At 37.8% G+C, this 21,518-nt stretch overlaps 1 long non-coding RNA gene across 4 annotated transcripts in view; it reads left to right on the top strand.

The window, feature by feature from the left end:
• Positions 1-21,518, top strand: part of LOC111188894 (uncharacterized) — a 42,286-nt gene that overhangs the window by 7,366 nt on the left and 13,402 nt on the right. For 2 of the 4 annotated variants that reach the window (XR_007427482.1, XR_007427479.1), the window contains one exon: positions 2,266-2,585. The exons of the other annotated variants lie outside the window; for them this stretch is intronic. This is a non-coding gene — a long non-coding RNA (uncharacterized LOC111188894). Of the gene's footprint in view, positions 1-2,265; positions 2,586-21,518 lie in introns of those variants that run through there. 4 annotated transcript variants of the gene reach the window in all.

The following is a 21,518-nucleotide window of genomic DNA, read 5'->3' on the forward strand; positions in this document are numbered from 1 at the left end:
TTAAATAATTGCTACTCACTTGATCCAGACTCAGATTTTTTTTTTCCCACCACACAGCTATTAGAAGCAACCATAACATAACAGAAATCTGGGGAGGTGGTAGCGAACACAAGTTGATGCTGTATGCAGATGATATTTTATCACTACTTAGTAGCACTACTTAGTACTTAGTAGCACATCAATCCCAACATTGATGAATGTCATAGAGGCATATTCAGAACTGTCAGGGTACAAGATTAATTGGCGTAAATCTGAGGCAATTCCAATCTCGGAAGGTTGTACACAAGGTGATGTGGCACAATATCATTTTAAGTGGATTTCGACAGGAATTAAATATTTAGGTATAAAGCTATGTACAGACCTAAAGGAGATCTCAAAACTTAATTTTGAGCCCTTATTGAAAAACATTAAAACTAACATGTACAAGTGGGGAAAACTTAAGCTGTCTCTGTGGGGAAAGGTTAACACAATAAAGATGGTAATAGCTCCTCAATTTAATTATATATCAATGCTTATATATCAAAAACCTTTGTCCATCCCATCTGAAATATATAAACAGTACAATGAGAGTATTAGGAGTTTTTTGTGGGAGAAAAAAAGACCACAAATTAACTTAAATAAAATGTACGGAGTGAAAATGGAGGGTTAGGTCTTCCAGATATCAGACTGTACAATATTTCTTTCAAAATTGCTAAACTTGCCAAACACTGGTGCAAAGATGAAACAGGACTGGATTGGGTAGCAATAGAGAGAGATTTGGCCTTTCCATTTTATCCTAGTGACATCCTCATGCAAAAACTTGAGAAGCAGGACAAACATTAACCCTATAGTGTCTCACACAAGGGAAGTTTGGGATCAGGTTCACAAAATGATGGGAGTCTTACAGTATCAACAATACCAACAATAGTATCTTCACTTTGGCACAATCCTAAAATAGTTATTGGTAAGAAATCAGTTTACTAAAAGGAATGGCTTGAATGTTGGATTCATTCTGTTGGGGACCTATTTTGTGAGGGAGTGTTTATGTCCTTTGAATAGATTCTCAATAAATACAACTTAAAGAACAAGGGACATTTTTGTAAATATCTCCAGATAAGAGCATCTGTAAAGAAGAATGGTGACATGAGCAATGTGCATAATGAATTATGTAAATATTTCGAATTATCACCTGAATGCCATAAGGCAGCAGTATTTTACAAGATCTTCAATGGGACATTTAAGAACCCTTGTAACAGCCTTAGGTTTGTGTGGCAGAAAGACCTTAATTTTCATATTGAGGAAGAGAGCTGGGAAAGGATTCTGTCAAAGGTAGGACGTCATATAAGGGAAGTAAAAGGGAAATTTACCCAGTACAAGGTGTTACACAGTACATAGGTATTACTATACCCCCCTGAAGTGTAAAATGGGTATAAGTAAAACTGACAAATGTTGGAAAGGTTGTACAAAGGGTACGTATCTACACGCACTCTGGAATTGCCCTTTGTGCCAAATTTGGGACTGATATTTTGGAAATCTAGAAATCACCTAGACTTTGTCTGCTGGGAGATAGGACTGAATTACCAAATGTGTCGTGTAATCTTTTTCTGTTATCATGGTAGGCATTGTCAAAGCTGCTAGAATTATCTTAAAACATTGAAAGAGTACGAATATGCCTACGTCAAAAGAATGGATGACATTAATGAATAAAACAGCAGCATATGAGTGCATGCTAGCAAGACTGGATGGCAGTAGAAAGACTTCTAAAACCTGGAAACATTTCTTTGACACAGTATGTGCACAGTTCATTAGCTAAAAGGGACTGGGGCAGGTATACTGTATTATATATGTAATTCTCAAAGATAATATTTCACCTTGTGTATATACTGTATTGTATGTAAACTGTTTTTTTTAATCACCTCTTTCTTAGTAGTTCCCAGAATTCAGAGGAGCTCTGCAGGAGGAAGATCTTATAAAGCACCCCAAACTCTGGAATAACCGTCCCGAAGGTGTTAAGTCTAGACTAAAAACTTACTTATTGGACTAGACTAAAAACTTACTTGTTTGGTCTAGCTTTTGTTAATTCATGTTTTTCCCTTTAGATAAGGCAACAGATCCATGGCTTCATGGGCATATGGAATTGTGGTGCCTCTGTGTTTTTGTTACCTCTCTTCCTTTTCTTAGGCTGTTTTACTCAGATGTGCCAAAGCATTAGCCACACTCTGATAATGTTTTTTATTCTCCGTTTTTAATAAATAAAAACTAATTCCCATCTCTCTGCCTTCGCAGAGTTACTAACTGCCCACTTGTCTGACCCAATACCAATGGATGTTGGACCTTCAGGATCTCATGTCCCTTGTCGGCCTGATGGAAGTTTCTGGAAGTCAGCCTTCCCCATCACCCACCACAGTTCAGCTGCCCATCATGCAGTTCAATCTCCTGCATTGGACTATCGGTTCACTCTCCACTACTGATTGCATCGAAGTTTACATGAACTCTAAATGCTTTAATTACTCAAGTTGCTATACACATGGATATATTACCTTTGTAAATAATATTGATTTGATTTGACTTAAAACATGCGTAAACATGCGTTTAACTGCGTAAAATTGACTTTAACATCATCATTAACACAATCATTTCTTTTTGGGTTCATTTGTGTGTTGAATGTAGAATGTAAAGTCTGTTTTTGAAGGATTCAGGGCTGAGAAAAGCGTTTTGCGTATAGTTTTGAGCTCCTCTCTCACTACTTAGAGCAATAAACTGCTTCAAGTGTTGCTTTGAACTGAAAAGTTTTCTTTCGCCCAAAAATGAGTATTTATCACCTATTAGCACATATTATCGGTGTAAAATGTACTAACTTCGTATATTAAGCATTTCTTAATCTAGATTCATTTGTGTGTTGAGGTAAAGCCTGTCCTTGAAGGATTCAGGGCTGAGAACAGCGTTTTGGACACACTTTTGAGCTCCTCTCTCGCTCCTTAGAGCAATAAACTGCTTCGAAGGTTGTTTTGAACTGAAACTTCTCTTTCGCTCAAAAATGAGTTTTTAAGAACGAAAACACATTAGAACTGTATAAAAGGTACTAACATCATGAAATAAACATTTCTTAACTGTTTCTGTTTATTTGTGTGTTGAATGTAGTAAAGTCTGTTTTTGAAGGATTCAGGGCTGAGAAAAACGTTTTGCGTATAGTTTTGAGCTCCTCTCTCACTACTTAGAGCAATAAACTGCTTCAAGTGGTGTTTTGAACTGAAACTTCTCTTTCGCTCAAAAATGAGTTTTTAAGAACGAAAACACATTAGAACTGTGTAAAAGATACTAACATCATGAAATAAACATTTGTTAACTGTTTCTGTTTATTTGTGTGTTGAATGTAGTAAAGTCTGCTTTTGAAGGATTCAGGGCTGAGAAAAGCGTTTTGCGTATAGTTTTGAGCTCCTCTCTCACTACATAGAACAATAAACTGCTTCAAATGCTGGTTTGGACTGAAACTTGTCTTTCGCTCAAAAATGAAATAAAACACATATTATCGGTGTAAAATGTACTAACTTCGTGTATATTAAGCATTTCTTAAGTTTATAGATTAATTTGTGTGTTGAGTGTAGTAAAGCCTGTCTTTAGACGAGTTAAGCTGAGAGGAGCGTTTTGGACACAGTTTTGAGCTCCTCTCTCACTCTTTAGAGCAATAAACTGCTTCAAGTGTTGTTTTGAACCGAAACTTCTCTTTCGCTCAAAAATGAGTTTTTAAGAACGAAAACACATTAGAACTGTGTAAAAGATACTAACATCATGAAATAAACATTTGTTAACTGTTTCTGTTTATTTGTGTGTTGAATGTAGTAAAGTCTGCTTTTGAAGGATTCAGGGCTGAGAAAAGCGTTTTGCGTATAGTTTTGAGCTCCTCTCTCACTACATAGAACAATAAACTGCTTCAAATGTTGGTTTGGACTGAAACTTGTCTTTCGCTCAAAAATGAAATAAAACACATATTATCGGTGTAAAATGTACTAACTTCGTGTATTAAGCATATCTTAAGTTTATAGATTAATTTGTGTGTTGAGTGTAGTAAAGCCTGTCTTTGGATGAGTTAAGCTGAGAGGAGCGTTTTGGACACAGTTTTGAGCTCCTCTCTCGCTCCTTAGAGCAATAAACTGCTTCAAGTGTTGTTTTGAACTGAAACTTCTCTTTCGCTCAAAAATCAGTTTTTAAGAACGAAAACACATTAGAACTGTGTAAAATGTACTAACATCATGAAATAAACATTTCTTAACTGTTTCTGTTTCTTTCTGTGTAGAATGTAGTAAAGTCTGTTTTTGAAGGATTCAGGGCTGAGAAAAACGTTTTGCGTATAGTTTTGAGCTCCTCTCTCACTACTTAGAGCAATAAACTGCTTCAAGTGTTGTTTTGAAATGAAACTTCTCTTTCGCTCAAAAATGAGTTTTTAAGAACTAAAACACATATTATCGGTGTAAAATGTACTAACTTCGTGTATTAAGCATATCTTAAGTTTATAGATTCATTTGTGTGTTGAGTGTAGTAAAGCCTGTCTTTGGATGATATAAGCTGAGAAAAGCGTTTTGGACACACTTTTGAGCTCCTCTCTCGCTCCTTAGAGCAATAAACTGCTTCGAAGTTTGTTTTGAACCGAAACTTCTCTTTCGCTCAAAAATGAGTTTTTAAGAACGAAAACACATTAGAACTGTGTAAAAGATACTAACATCATGAAATAAACATTTCTTAACTGTTTCTGTTTATTTGTGTGTTGAATGTAGTAAAGTCTGCTTTTGAAGGATTCAGGGCTGAGAAAAGCGTTTTGCGTATAGTTTTGAGCTCCTCTCTCACTACATAGAACAATAAACTGCTTCAAATGTTGGTTTGGAATGAAACTTCTCTTTCGCTCAAAAATGAGTTTTTAAGAACTAAAACACATATTATCGGTGTCAAATGTACTAACTTCGTGTATTAAGCATATGTTAAGTTTATAGATTCATTTGTGTGTTGAGTGTAGTAAAGCCTGTCTTTGGATGAGTTAAGCTGAGAAAAGCGTTTTGGACACAGTTTTGAGCTCCTCTCTCGCTCCTTAGAGCAATAAACTGCTTCGAAGTTTGTTTTGAACTGAAACTTCTCTTTCGCTCAAAAATGAGTTTTTCAGAACGAAAACACATTAGAACTGTGTAAAAGGTACTAACATCATGAAATAAACATTTCTTAACTGTTTCTGTTTATGTGTGTGTTGAATGTAGAAAAGTCTGCTTTTGAAGGATTCAGGGCTGAGAAAAGCGTTTTGGACACACTTTTGAGCTCCTCTCTCACTACATAGAACAATAAACTGCTTCAAATGTTGGTTTGGACTGAAACTTGTCTTTCGCTCAAAAATGAAATAAAACACATATTATCGGTGTAAAATGTACTAACTTCGTGTATATTAAGCATTTCTTAAGTTTATAGATTAATTTGTGTGTTGAGTGTAGTAGAGCCTGTCTTTAGACGAGTTAAGCTGAGAGGAGCGTTTTGGACACAGTTTTGAGCTCCTCTCTCACTCTTTAGAGCAATAAACTGCTTCAAGTGTTGTTTTGAACTGAAACTTCTCTTTCGCTCAAAAATCAGTTTTTAAGAACGAAAACACATTAGAACTGTGTAAAATGTACTAACATCATGAAATAAACATTTCTTAACTGTTTCTGTTTATTTGTGTGTTGAATGTAGTAAAGTCTGTTTTTGAAGGATTCAGGGCTGAGAAAAGCGCTTTGCACAGTTTTGAGCTCCTCTCTCGCTACTTAGAGCGATAAACTGCTTCAAGTGTTGTTTTGAACTGAAAACTTCTCTTTCCCTCAAAAATGAGTTTTTAAGAACTTAAACACATATTATCGGTGTAAAATGTACTAACTTCGTGTATTAAGCATATCTTAAGTTTATAGATTCATTTGTGTGTTGTAAAGCCTCTCCTTAGACTAGAGAAGCTGAGAGGAGCGCTTTGCACAGTTTTGAGCTCCTCTCTCGCTACTTAGAGCGATAAACTGCTTCAAGTGTTGTTTTGAACTGAAACTTCTCTTTCCCTCAAAAATGAGTTTTTAAGAACTTAAACACATATTATCGGTGTAAAATGTACTAACTTCGTGTATTAAGCATATCTTAAGTTTATAGATTCATTTGTGTGTTGAGTGTATTAAGGCCTGTCTTTAGACAAGTTAAGCTGAGTGGAGCTTTTTGGACAACGGTTTTGAGCTCCTCTCTCACTCTTTAGAGCAATAAACTGCTTCAAGTGTTGTTTTGAAATGAAATGACGTTTTTAAGAACTAAAACAAAATTAAACATGTGTAAAATGCACTAACATCGTGTAATAAACATGTTTCCGTTTATTTGTGTGTTGAATGTAGTAAAGTCTTTTTCGCTCAAAAATGAGTTTTTAAGAACAAAATTGTGTAAAAATGTACTAATATCGTGAAATTTCTTAACTGTTTCCGTTTATTTATGTGTTGAATGTAGTAAAGTCATTTTTTAAAGGATTCAGGGTAGAGAAAAGCGTTTTGAACATTGCTCTTCTTTCGCTTATTAGAGCAATAAAATGCTTAAAGTGTTGTTTTGAACTGAAAACTTGAGTTTTTAAGACCATTTAAAACCATGGACGACCTTGTGTTTGTCTTGTTTCCCTTAACATCACTTATTGAATTCAGATTAAAATACTCTCCAAAATCAGAATCTTGAAAAAGAAATGAACCTCAATTTGAAATGTCTCTTGCACAAGAGAATTAAGTCTGTCCACAGTATCAAGGATTCCATTAACTCTAGTCTATGAATGTCATGTTCTTGAAGTATGAGCCGAAGCAGTTTGAGAGATTGTAGCATCAAACTAACATAAACTAACATAGACATATCAGATTGAGAGTACATAAAAATGTACCACTCGTACAAATAAATATTTTACAGAAATGTCCTCAGAAAGAGTAAAACCAGAGAAAGATTTGTGTTTGAATTTATGAATTTACTGCATGTTTCTTGTTCACCCAGCAGACATCTTCCATCAGAACACTCCACTGTTGACTGTTGTTGGTTACCTGCAAAGAAGGGTCAGCACACTTACAACTGTCTCCTTGATGTTGCAACTGTCATGCAACTGTAAGGTAGGTAGCCTATTAACACATCAAAATGTTTTAGCTTTTCTGTTAGTGGACAATGTTGCTTTACTCCAATAGAATTAGACACATCAGTAGGCTCTTGAGCAGTCTAGATATGAACTAAGTTGTCTCCTTTTTTGTTCTCAGAGAACTTGCTCAACTTTGACCTTCATTTACCTTTTCCAAAACAGAAGCTTTCAATGAATCCTTCAATAGAATGAGCTCCAAGGTTGTCTGCAACAACACAAAATTTTTCTTGTTTAAAACCTCACGTAAGGACTTCAGAAATTCTGAACTTCTAAAATTGTTCGACCATCTACCTGACAACCGTGTTTGTTTAAACATGAGTGTAAAAACCTCTCATAACAGATCCTAAAGCTGAGCGAGAGATTAAATTTAGTTGTTCTACCACTCTATCGATGAGTTATGGGGTACATTAAATAAACTTTCTAATTTCAAGAGTCGGTGTGCTAGGTTCTTTGGCTTGGTCTCACTTGTGCTGTTTTGCACGGATGTTATATTCATATTAAACAAAGAATCAGCATTTCATTTGAGCATTTCAGAGTTCATTTGAGTTTCTAAAGAAATATGTCTCAGAGTTCACCCAACATCGTACAAGTCATTTACAGAACCTGTGAACATGCTTTTGTTTATATCTCTTTTACTAATTCACAAAAATACTGATCATCAAAGTGGCTGGGCAGTTCCTGTGTGGTGTTATCACAAGCTTCACTGTGGGGCTGTAACAATCAGGTGAGTTATTGGGATATTGAGTGTGGGTACAGTACACTTAGTGTACAGTAGATGTCGCTACAACAATCAGCTGATTTATTGTGATATTGAGTGTGGGTACAGTACATGTAGAGGACACTAGAGGGCGTTGTAATAATCATAATCTGTGGAATTAGAGTTTTTTAAATATTGAATGTGGTTACAGTACCATTAATTGAAAGTAGAGTGTGCTGTAATAATCAGGTGAGTTAATGGGATATTGAGCATGGGTACAGTACAGTTAGAGAACAGTAGATGGCGCTGTAATAATCAACTGAGTTATTGGGATAATGACTGTGGGTCCACTATAGTTAGAAAACAGTAGAGGGAGATGTAATAATCAGCTATGTTATTAAGATATTCAGTGTGGGTACAGTAAATTTAGAGAACAGTAGAAGGCGCTGTAATAATCTTTAGAGTTATTGGGATATTGAGTGTGGGTACAATACAGTAAAACGGACACTAGAGGGTGCTGTAATAATCAGCTGAATTATTGAGATATTCAGTGTGGGTACAGTACAGGTAGAGAACAGTTGACGATGTTGTAATAATCAGCTGAGTTATTGGGATATTGAGTGTGGGTACAGTACAGACAGAGTACAGCACACAGCGCTGTAATAATCATCTGGGTTATTGGAATATAGAGTGTGGGAACAGTACAGTTAGAGAACAGTAGAGGGCGCTGTAATAATCAGCTGTGTAATTGAGATATTCAGTGTGGTTACAGTAAAGTTAGACAACAGTAGAGGGCGCTGTAATAATCTGTGGAGTTATTGGGATATTGAGTGTGGGTACAGTAAAGTAAGAGAACAGTAGAGGGCGCTGTAATAATAATTTGAGTTATTGGGATATTGAGTGTAGGTACAATACAGGTTGAGGACACTAGAGGGTGCGTAATAATCAGCTGAGTTATTCGTATATTAAGTGTTGGTACAGTACAGACAGAGAACAGCAGACGGCGCTGTAATAATTAGGTGAGTTATTGTGATATTCAGTTTGTGTACAGTACAGATAGAGAACAGTAAAGGGGGCTGTAATAATCAGGTGAGTTATTGTGATATTCAGTTTGCGTACAGTACACTTAGAGAACAGTAAAGGGAGCAGCAATGATAAGCTAAATTATTAGGATATTGAGTGTGGGTACATTACAGTTACAGAAGAGTATATCGCGCTGTAATGATTAGCTGAGGTATTGGGATATTAAGTGTGTGTACAATACAGTTAGAGAACAATAAAGGGAGCTGTAAAGATCAGCTGAGTTATTGGTATATTGAGTGTGGGTACAGTAGAGTCAGAGAAAAGTAGAGGGTGCTGTAATAATCTGTTGAGTTTTTGGGATATTGAGTGTGGGTACAGTACAGTTAGAGAACAGTAATGGGGGCTGTAATAATCATGTGAGTTATTGGGATATTGAGTGTGGGTACAGTACAGTTAGAGGACAGTAGAGGGCGCTGTAATAATCAGCTGAGTTATTGTGATATTGAGTATTGGTACAGTACAGTTAGAGGAAACTAGAGGACGCTATAGTAATCAGCTGAGTTATTGTGACATTGAGTGTCGGTACAGTAAGGTTAGTGGACAGTAGAGGGCGCTGTATTAATCAGAGGATTTATTGTGATATTAAGTTTCGGTATGGTACGGTTAGAGAACAGTAAAGGGGGCTGTAATAATCAGGTGAGTTATTGGAATATAAAGTGTGTGTACAGTACAGTTAGAAGACAGTAGACGGCGCTGTAATAATCAGCTGAGTTATTGGGATTTTGACTGTGTGTACAGCACACTTAAAGAACAGTAGATGGTGCTGTAATAATCAGCTGAGTAATTGGGATATTCTGTGTGGGTACAGTATAGTTAGAGAACAGTAGAGTGTGCTGTAACAATCAGCTGTGTTATTGAGATATTCAGTGTGGTTACAGTAAAGTTAGAGGACTGTAGAGGGCGCTGGAATAATCTGTGGAATTATTGGGATATTGAGTGTGGGTACAGTACAGTTAGAGGACAGTAGAGGGCGCTGTGAAAATAAATTGAGTTATTGGGATATTGAGTGTGGGTACAATTCAGTTAGAGGACACTAGAGGGTGCTGTAATAATCTGCTGCGTTATTGAGATATTTAGTGTGGGTACAGTACAGGTAGAGAACAGTAAAGGGGGCTGTAATATTCATGTGAGTTATTGGGATATTGAGTTTGGGTACAGTACAGTTAGAGAACAGTAAAGGGGCTGTAATAATCATGTGAGTTATTGTGATATTGAGTGTGGGTACAGTACAGTTAAAGAACAGTAGATGGCGCTGTAATAATCAGCTGAGTTATTGGGACATAGAGTGTGGGTACAGTACAGATAGAGAACAGTAAAGGGGGCTGTAATAATCAGCTACGTTATTGATATATATTCAGTGTGGGTACAATACAGTTAGAGGACACTAGAGGGTGCTGTAATAATCAGCTGAGTTATGGGGATATTGAGCGTGGGTACAGTACAGTTAGAGAACAGTAGATGGCGCTGTAATAATCATCTGCGTTATTGGGATATTGCGTGTGGGAACAGTACAGTCAGAGAACAGTAGAGGGCGATGCTATAATCTGTGGAGTTATTGGGATACTGAGTGTGGGTACAGTACAGTTAGAGGACAGTAGACGGCACTGTAATAACCAGCTAAGATATTGGGATATTGAGTGTGGGTACAGTACAGTTAGAGAACAGTAGATGGCGCTGTAATAATCATCTGAGTTCTTGGGATATTGAGTGGAGGTACAGTATAGTTAGAGTACACTTGAGGGCGTTGTAATAATCAGCTGAGTTACTGGGATATTGAGTATGGGTACAGTACAGACAGAGAACAGCAGACGGCGCTGTAATAATCAGATTAGTTATTGGGATATTCAGTTTGGGTACAGTACAGATAGAGAACAGTAAAGGGGGCTGTAATAATCAGGTGACTTATTTGGGATATTAAGTGTCAGTACCGTAATAATCATGTGAGTTATTGTGATATTAAGTGTGGGTACAGTACAGTTAGAGAACAGTAGATGGCGCAGTAATAATCATCTGCGTTATTGAGATATAGAGTGTGGGTACAGTACAGTTAAAGAACAGTAGACGACGCTGTAATAATCAGCTGAGTTATTGGGATATTCAGTGTGGGTACAGTACAGTTAGAGAACAGTAGATGGCACTGTAATAAGCTGTTGATTTATTGTGATATTGAGTGTGGGTACAGTACAGTTAAAGAACAGTAGATGGCGGTGTTAAAATCAGCTGAGTTATTGGGATATTGAGTGGGGGTACAGTATAGTTAGAGTACACTTGAGGGCGCTGTAATAATCAGCTGAGTTACTGGGATATTGAGTATGGGTACAGTACAGACAGAGAACAGCAGACAGCGCTGTAATAATCAGGTTAGTTATTGGGATATTCAGTTTGGGTACAGTACAGATAGAGAACAGTAAAGGGGGCTGTAATAATCAGGTGACTTATTGGGATATTAAGTGTGAGTACTGTAATAATCAGGTGAGTTATTGTGATAGTAAAGTGTGGGTACAGTATAGTTAGAGAACAGTAGATGGCGCTGTAATAATCACCTGAGTTATTGGGATATTCAGTGTGGGTACAGTATAGTTAGAGAACAGTAGAGGGTGCTGTAATAATCTACGGAGTTATTGGGATATTAAGTGTGGGTCCAGTACAGTTAGAGAACAGTAGATGGCGCTGTAATAATCTGTTGATTTATTGTGATATTGAGTGTGGGTACAGTATAGTTAGAGTACACTTCAGGATTACTGGGATAGTGAGTATGGGTATAGTACAGACAGAGAACAGCCGACGGCGCTGTAACAATCAGGTTAGTTATTGGGATATTCAGTTTGGGTACAGTATAGTTAGAGAACAGTAGAGGGTGCTGTAATAATCAGCTGTGTTATGGAAATATTTAGTGTGGGTACAGTACAGTCATAGAACATTAGAGGGCGATGTTATAATCTGTGGAGGTATTGGGATATTGAGTGTGGGTACAGTACAGTTATAGGACAGTAGATGGCGCTGTAATAATCAGCAGAGTTATTGGGATATTGAGTGTGGGTACAGTATAGTTAGAGTACACTTGAGGGCGCTGTAATAATCAGCTGAGTTACTGGGATTTTGAGTATGGGCACAGTACAGACAGAGAACAGCAGACGGTGCTGTAATAATCAGGTTATTTATTGGGATATTCAGTTTGGGTACAGTACAGATAGAGAACAGTAAAGGGGGCTGTAATAATCAGGTGAGTTATTGGGATATTAAGTGTGAGTACCGTAATAATCAGGTGAGTTATTGGGATATTAAGTGTGGGTACAGTACACTTAGAGAACAGTAAAGGGAGCAGTAATGATTAGATAAATAAGGGTATTTAATTAGAATTCAAGATGGTCCAGTTAGAAAAAAATTTCCACTGGCCAAGGTCCGGACCGATATTTAACTTGTGTTATGATTCAGTGCTTTGTCCCGTAAGGTTGATTGGACTATGATGAAAAAAATATGTATAATAATAATAAAATGCCTCTCTGGCCAGATTTTGTGTACATTCCTCATCTGTCTCTCTGTCGCGCTCGGCGTAACTTTAGTTTCCGCCCGTTCTCGTTTTTCCGCTCTTTTTGGGGCTTCCTATCTCCTTACAAGGGCGTTTTTTCACGGCCGCTTCCCAATTCAACAGCCGGAGCAGCGGGACTGCGACCCTGACAACAAGGTTCGATCCCATGAGAGCGTTTGGTGATCTTACCCCACACCTGACTGGTCTGTGAGTTTACTGCGCCACAAAGCATGGATATAATGAAATACTTCTCAGCAGTTTATCAGTTTGGGTCTGCGTTGGACAACGTTTGGGTCCGGACCCGGACCGCGATCCGCCTATTAGTGACCTCCGAGCTAAATTATTGGGATATTGAGAGTGGGTACATTACAGTTACAGAACAGTATATCGCGCTGTAATGATTAGCTGAGTTATTGGGATATTGAGTGAGGTTACAGTACAGTTAGAGAACAGTAGAGGGCACTGTAATAATCAGCAGAAGTATTGGGATATTGAGTGTGGGTACAGTACAGTTAGAGAACAGTAGAGGGCGCTGCAATAATCAGGTGAGTTATTGGGATATTGAGTGTCGGTACAGTACAGTTATAGGACACTAGTGGGCGCTGTAATAATCAGCTGGGTTATTGTGATATTGAGTGTCCGTACAGTAAGGTTAGAAGACAGTAGAGGGCACTGTAATAATCAGGTGAGTTATTTGGAAATTGAGTGTGGGTACAGTACAGTTAGTGGACAGTAGAGGGCACTGTATTAATCAAGTGATTTATTGTGATATTAAGTTTGGGTACGGTACAGTTAGAGGACAGTAGACGGCACTGTAATAACCAGCTGAGTTATTGGGATATTAAGTGTGGGTACAGGGCAGTTACAGAACAGTAGAGGGCGCTGTAATAATCAGCTGAGTTATTGAGATATTTGAGTGTGGGTACAGTACAGGTAGAGGACAGTAGAGGGTGCTGTAAAAATCAGTTGCATTATTGAGATATTGAGTTTGGGTACAATACAGTTAGAGGACACTAAAGAATGCTGTGATAATCAGCTGAGTTATTGGGATATTGAGTGTGGGTACACTACAGACAGAGAACAGTAGACGGCGCTGTAATAATCAGGTTAGTTATTGGGATATTCAGTTTGGGTACAGTACAGATAGAGAACAGTAAAGGGGGCTGTAATAATCAGGTGAGTTATTTGGATATTAAGTGTGAGTACCATAATAATCAGGTGAGTTATTGGGATATTGAGTGAGGGTACAGTACACTTAGAGGACAGTAGAGGGCACTGTAATAATCAGCAGAATTATTGGGATATTGAGTGTGGGTACAGTCCAGTTAGAGAACAGTAGAGGGCACTGTAATAATCATGTGAGTTATTGAGATATTGAGTGTGGGTACAGTACAGTTAGAGGACACTAGAGGAGGCTGTAATAATCAGCTGAGTTATTGGGATATTGAGTGTCGGTACAGTAAGGTTAGAAGACAGTAGAGGGCGCTGTAATAATCAGGTGATATATTGTCATATTAAGTTTGGGTACAGTACAGTTAGAGAAAAGTAAAGGGGGCTGTAATAATCAGGTGAGTTATTGGGGTACTGAGTGTGTGTACAGCAAAGTTAGAGGACAGTAGACGGTGCTGTAATAATCAGTTGCGTTATTGGGATGTTGAGTGTGGGTACAGTACAGGTAGAGAACAGTAGATGGCGCTGTATTAATCAGGTGAGTTGTTGTGATATTAAGTTTGGGTACAGTACAGATAGAGAACAGTAGAGGGCGCTGTAATAATCAGGTGAGTTATTGGGGTACTGAGTGTGTGTACAGTACAGTTAGAGGAAAGTAGACGGTGCTGTAATAATCAGGTGCCTTATTGGGATGTTGAGTGTGGGTACAGTACAGTTAGAGAACAGTAGATGGCATTGTAATAATCAGGTGAGTTTTTGTGATATTAAGTTTGGGTACAGTACAGATAGAGAACAGTAGAGGGCGCTGTAATAATCAGGTGAGTTGTTGGGATATAGAGTGTGGGTAGAGTACAGTTAGAGGACAGTAGATGGTGCTGTAATAATCAGCTTAGTTATTGTGATATTGATTGTGAGTACAGTACAGTTAGAGAACCATAAAGGGGGCTGTAATAATCAGGTGAGTCATTGGGATATTGAGTGTTGGTACAGTACAGTTAGAGAACAGTAATGGGGGCTGTAATAATCATGTGAGTTATTGAGATATTGAGTGTGGGTACAGTACATTTAGAGGACACTAGAGGGCGCTGTGATAATCATGTGAGTTATTGTTATATTGAGTGTCGGTACAGTAAGATTAGAAGACAGTAGAGGGCGCTGTAATAATCAGGTGAGTTATTGGAATATTGAGTTTGGATACAGTACAGTTAGAGAACAAGAGACGGCAGCGTAATAATCAGCTGAGTTATTGTGATATTGATTGTGAGTACAGTACAGTTAGAGAACCGTTATTGGGATATTAAAATATTTTTAAGTAAGTAGTGCCATAGCCACACTGTGTCAGCCATCTAAACATCTGACTCACCAGGAAATCTTCTTTCCCATGCTTTCTTGACTTCTTCCTTCAGAACTTACCTTACCTGCTTGGTTACCTGCAAAGGCTCAGCATTACTTTTATGCCAATGAAATGCAACCATTAACTGATGTTTCCCTAAGAGAGACAGTAGAATGTTTTGAAAGTTGGCGGTATGTCTTACAACACAAAAAAGCTGTGTGTTGCTTCAAAAACACATTGTCTAAAATGACAGAAGTGGACCAAATCTTAATCAGCTGTGGATACAGTTCTACAAAATGATGCTTCAGAATAAGACCCCTTAGGGGAAAGGTTTCAAGGAATCTGTGCCGATGCTCTGAAATTCTACTGTCCAGTCCACCTTTCTCTTTGAGGTTTTAAAAGAACCTGACATATTCGCTCACAATCTGATATTTTTGCTTAAACAATGAGGGGAAGGAAGCGCAGAATTGCCAGTTTTCATGGGCATCATTTTATCTGCCCACCTATATGGGAAATATCTGATTCATTTGTTCAGTTCTTCAAGAGTGAAAGACCTTGCTCTAATTAAAGCATCAAGGCACAAGGCTAACTCTAAGGGTACAATACCTTTGAAAAGGTCATGTAACAAATCAGGTGGGTAGCCTGTTAATACATCAAAATGTTTTAGCTTTTCTCTTAGTGGACACTTTCTACACCAGTAGACTCCTGTGCAGTCTAGATATTAACTATGTGATCTTTTTTTGTTCTCAGAGAAAATGAGAACTGTTTTACCTTCACTTACCTTGAACAATGACCTGTGAACCAACAGCAATGTGAACTAGAGAAGCTTTCAACAAATCCTCTGATAAAATGAGCACCATGGTTGTCTGCAACAACACAAAACACAGTACCTTTGACCTGTCTGCTTTAATAAGAGATGTAAATTCCTTCTCTTTTAAGGTCACAAGAACTTTCAGTAGGGGCTCTAACACTGTACTATATCCAAATCGTTTTTTATCTTCTTTCTTGCAGAGAATGGATAAGCAGATTGATGTGAGTGAGGATTGGAGCAATGGTGACACATTTGCTGAAACCCAGTAAACAGCAGTAACTGTATGCTTTTTCCTGGATGTTCCAAGTGGATTACAGAGTTCAAATTTGTCTATGTATAACATGAGACTAATGGCTTGTCCTGAGAACAGTTTGTTGGCTTTAAAGTATGTGCCATTATGAAAAGACTTATGCAATCAAGTTGGGTAGTTCTCTCGTTTCATTTTCAGCCTCTATTTCCGCCACCTTTGCACTCTGATTATCTTCATCATCTGCATCATCATCATCTGCATCATCATCACGATATTCCCCTGTATTCAAAGGGTTCACTATTTTGCATATGTCCCATAAATGTTTGATCAGAAGTGACAATTAGTTTCTTGCTTTTTTAAATGGTGACCAATGTGCTCAAAGAACTTTTCTGTGGAAATGGTTTATTGTATAACATGGACATTTAAATGCTAACACTTCTAATTGTAGTGGATTAAAGTGAGGTTTTATTCATCACTTGGACACACACACATGCTACCCCCCAATTTTTGGCCTAAAGGAATTTACTACACATTACAAACCCCATCCAGAACACCCTGAAAGCCTTGCAGTAATCTTTTTCCAAACAGCCTTGAATTTCAAGTGACACTATCGGACATGTGTACCTCTCAAGTCTTTCCCAAGAGTTAGTACATTGGAAGTCAAAACAAAACATTACAAGAACACAGTGGTTAAATCTTTTAATAGACTACATATCATTAGAAAAAATTGTTTCACTTACAAAACACAGTCAACAGCAGTTTAGTAGTATTTGGAGCCCCATTATGAAATCTATAATACTATAAGTGACCTGATGCCACAGCTATCTAATGTAAATGTGGGCATAGTACTTTAAAAAACATAACCCCCCTAAAAACAAATATTATTATTATTATTATTATTATATATATATATATATATTTTTTCTCTTTCTCCTTTTCTCCTTTTCCTCTTTCTTAATATATGTCCTCCCTTAAGAGTAATGCAATTTTGCAGAGTGAAATAAAGTATTAGACCTCCAATGAGGGGGGGTGGTGGCGGGTAAAAAAAAAAAAAAAAAAAAAAAGTCTTTCCCAAGAGTGCAATTTGGAGGAACCCAAATTCCGACCGACAGCCATAAACTTTGCTTTAAGTTACAATCTGTGAATGTTTCACACTTGTGATTGACCAACAGCACCATTGCAAGGACAGGACGTTAGTGAAATACAATATAATAATATAATTTAACTTGCTAAAATCCACACGAAATGCAATCCAGAAAAATTGGGTGACCAAACGTCCGTATTTCCCGGGTAATGTCCCCCCCCCCCCCAGTCTCACTGTCAGAGCACACACACCTCGCTCCATAATCCATCGCCCAGGTGTCCACATGAAAACATGGTCACCCTACACAAACATTTTATGCCAATTTAAAGGTTTATGTTTAGTTATTTCTGCAAAGCACTAAGAAATAAGATTCATGAAGTATGAAGTTAAAAGAAATGTTCTAGGCTTGGGAATCCATGGTCAGCTTGTAAGCTGAAATTCTGTGGTGTAAACTGATCTTACTCACACCAGTCCTAAATTCCGGGCCAGCGGCCTTATCTAAACATTCCTGCAGAGAGAAGAGAATTTCTCACTAAGAAGAACTAATTAAAATATACATGAATAAATAAAAAAAGATGTTTTACAGAATATTTACTAAATAAAATGCCACTTCTGGTAAATGAGTCCTGATAATTTTTTTCTACACAGTCAAGTCTGAATCAACAAGGTTTAACTAGCTTTATTTGGTAATCAGTGATTTTGTCCATGTTGTATTATCTTTTAAATGATTTAATTGGGTTTAAATAATAGCATTACTCTTAATTTCTTTTTGACAAGATACCATTCATTAGTTCATACTTCAGAATTATTTGGAATGTTATAAACCTTTTGTAGGTAAAACATATCATTTACATTTATTGTGATTCAATTGTAAGATTGTTGTTTCCTGAATTTATCCTCACAAACTGGTATGCTGAAGATTGTATTTTGATTCACTGTTTAATTGAGTTTTCTTTTGGTTTGTTCTATTAGTAAAATAAGAAATCTCTCACTAGCTGAAGCATGGTGACACATGTGGGTTGTTTTATGTCTCTTTGTGTAACAAGACCATCTTCCCCGCCAAGATTTGAAATTGCTCCTAGACCATTTAAAAAACAGACACATATGTAGCTCCTTTCCCCAAAGGCCACAGAGCCAATCGTAGCTTAAGGCCCAAAGCAGGTCCAAACAGACTCTCACAGTTTCAGGCAGTTTGAGTTCAGTCCAGTTAGGAGTTCGGGGAGAACAGGTTTAGTTCAGTTTAGGGAGCCCAGAGTAGAGTCTAGAGTGGAGATGGAGGAAGGACAGGCAGAGAATAGCAGCAGTTAGCTTAGCTTAGTATTTTAGCTCCAGTAAGCGATAGTTTAGCATTCTTAGTACAACTCATTTAATGGTATTCAAGTATATTAATATTAGCTATCCTAGTTAAAATATCTAAAGCTATTGTACGATCTACGAAGCCAAGCATTATGCCAACCAAGTCTAGCTAAGTAAAGCTAAAAAGAAATCCGCCAGATCCAACCCAGAAGCCTACGGTCCGGAAGCAACCAGCAAGCCAGCTGAGGGTGAAGGGATTTTCCTGTCGCTTCTGACGGGGCTCTGTGCTGACACAGGAAGTCAAACCATCCTGCAGATAGGCTCACGTGATCCTTTCTCTGGATGAAGAAAAAGACGACCACGCTACAGACGGCGTCACCAATGTAGGCCCACTTCAAAGCCTCAGAGTTAGGCAGAGCTGTGTTTATTCTTTCGGCAAATGGTTCTGTTGGTCATGGTTTGGTCGAGTCCTTCATAGATCTCCCTTTAGTATAGACAACTCCTTTAAATGGTCTCCTGCAGCTGACGCTGCCTTTGATAAGCTTAAAGCTGCGTTCGTTGCTGCTCCCATTCTCGCTCACCCTAAACCCGATCTTCCGTTTGTGGTCGAGGTAGACGCATCTGACACTAGGGTGGGTGCTGTTCTTTCGCAACGTAGTGGGTCTCCGCCTAAACTTCATCCCATAGCCTTCTTTTCCAGAAAGATGTCCCCAACGGAACGCATTTATGGAATAGGGGACAGGGAGCTTCTTGCTGTCAAACTGGCTTTCGAGGAGTGGCGTCACTGGTTGGAGGGTTCCTCTCACCCGTTCAAGGTTCTCACGGATCGCTGCTAAGCGCCTCAACCCTCGCCAAGTGCGTTGGTCTCTGTTTTTCTCCAGATTTGATTTCTCCATTTCATTTCGCCCCGGCAACTGTAACACTAAAGTGTATGCACTATCCCGAGTTTACAGTGCTCCGGATAGCGCATCACAGTCTTCTGATTCTGAATGCATCCTTCCTCCGGCTGTCAAAATTGCAGCGATTCGCTCGGAATTAGACGATCTCATACAACAGAGCTTGGTGCACTCACCGCCTCCTGAGGGTTGCCCCCCTCACAAAACCTTAATTCCTGAGCAATTTATAGAACGTCTCATTAGTTGGGACTCTGCTCTCACTTCCAGCCGGTAAGCTAGTTCTTTTACCTGTGCCTGAAAGACCCTGGTCACACATTGCAGTAGATTTTGTTACTGATTTACCTGAGTCCAAGGGCTACACCACTGTACTCAGTGGATAGATTTTCTAGGGGTGTTAAGTTTATTCCCTTCTCTGCTTTGCCCACAGCTTTGCAAACTGCATATGCTATCTACACACACATTTTAGACATTTTGGTATTCCTGAAGATATTCTCTCTGATTGAGGTCCTCAATTTACCTCTAGAGTGTGGAAATCATTCTTTGAACATTTGGGCGTTCATGTCAGTCTTACGTCTGGTTTCTGTCCCACAAGCAAAGGTCCAATGCCAGTTTTTGGATTATCTCTGATGTTGGCTTCGTCGTGTATGAACTCTGGACTGCCTCGCCACTCTGGTATGGTCTTAGCCTCCAGGTATCTGTTTGCTGGCGTTATTTGTTCATTGCTGTTGACTACCTCTGTACCCTGTGAGTTTTTAATAAAATCTCATAACTGGTTCCACGAGTGTCTGTATTCCATCCACATCATGACAATATTTGCATTATATAAATATATTTTAAAGTAATAAATTATCTTAAATTATACTTTAATGTGTTGAGAGAGATTACATTTAAATCTAAACATACTAAAGCATGTTTAACCAAAAGTGTACTTAATTGTTATGTCAACTAATATGTATTAATTAAAATCTGTACTGTATAGAAATGTATTTTAAAGTGTGCTTCAGTGCAACTTTGGATGTATACTTAAAATAATGGATTTCTTCATGTATTGAAATATGTTTTAAGAAAATTGTTATGTCAACTGGAAGGTATTATTTGAAAAATATATTTTGTAGACATGCACTTTGAAGTGTGGTTTAGTACAACTAAGGAAGTATACCTAAATTAATGTATTTTTTCACAATTAATGTATTTCTTCACAATACACTTCCTGTGTTGCTTTTCATCATATATACTTTATATACAGTATACTTTTAGTTTTTTAGGTTTTAAGGTTTTTACAGTAAATATAAATAAAAAAAGATTTTTTTATATTATGCTTCAATCTAAATAAAAAAAATTAAATGGACTTCACTCACATTTTGAAGCAAACATGCCTCAAGTGTCACATAAAGTTATAAAGTAAATTTCTTATCACATTCAGGAAATAAAATGTGCATTATTGTCATGTAATATGTATGTTGTATATATGTATGCATGTGTATCGGCGTATTATTAAAAATATTACATTCATTTCACATAAAATCTATCTTTAAATTAAGTATTGTAGAATAAAATAAGTTTTGTATTATTGTGTATTGTAGTTTTACACTTTCAACGAGTGTGCTTTAGTGTGCTTTAGCTTGCCACTTCCTGCACATAACCTACAACTTGGATCCTCACCCACCTACTGTCAGTGGCCACCTTAGACGAGGCAAGAACCCAATTTAAAATTATGGTGTCTGCAGGTTGAGGAGTTGAGGAAGGAAATGGTTGAGGCAGTATACCACCTACCCAAACTGGGTAACTGACTTCTCCAGTAGAGATGGTATGACTTCACCCTCCATCGTTAACCTTTCTTGTGTCAACTTCCCTATAAACAAATAATAGACACCTAAATTTACTCGGTTTAATTTTCATCCTAGCCAGCATAAGATTATCATTTAACATTCCCAGTAGTCGCCGTGTACACGGGACAGTGGTGGTTAATGATGTCATATCGTCCATAAATGCCCTAACTAGTGGGAGCTAGGTGCCATTATGCAGCCTGTCCCCACCTACGACCCACTTAGAAGCCCTAATAATTACCTTGCCATCGTAAATGCTAACCGTGAAATTGTTCACCCTGCCATTATACCTATTTCCAGTCTTTGCCAAGACGTGACAAACTCCACTGTACTAAAGCAAAACTGAATGTCTTCAAAATAGGCTTTAACTAACCTTGTCATCTCATCCGGAACCTGAAAGAATTCAAATGTCTTCCACAA

The sequence above is a fragment of the Astyanax mexicanus genome, chromosome 20, assembly GCF_023375975.1.
Source record: "Astyanax mexicanus isolate ESR-SI-001 chromosome 20, AstMex3_surface, whole genome shotgun sequence".
In the NCBI taxonomy this organism is placed as follows: domain Eukaryota; kingdom Metazoa; phylum Chordata; class Actinopteri; order Characiformes; family Acestrorhamphidae; genus Astyanax; species Astyanax mexicanus.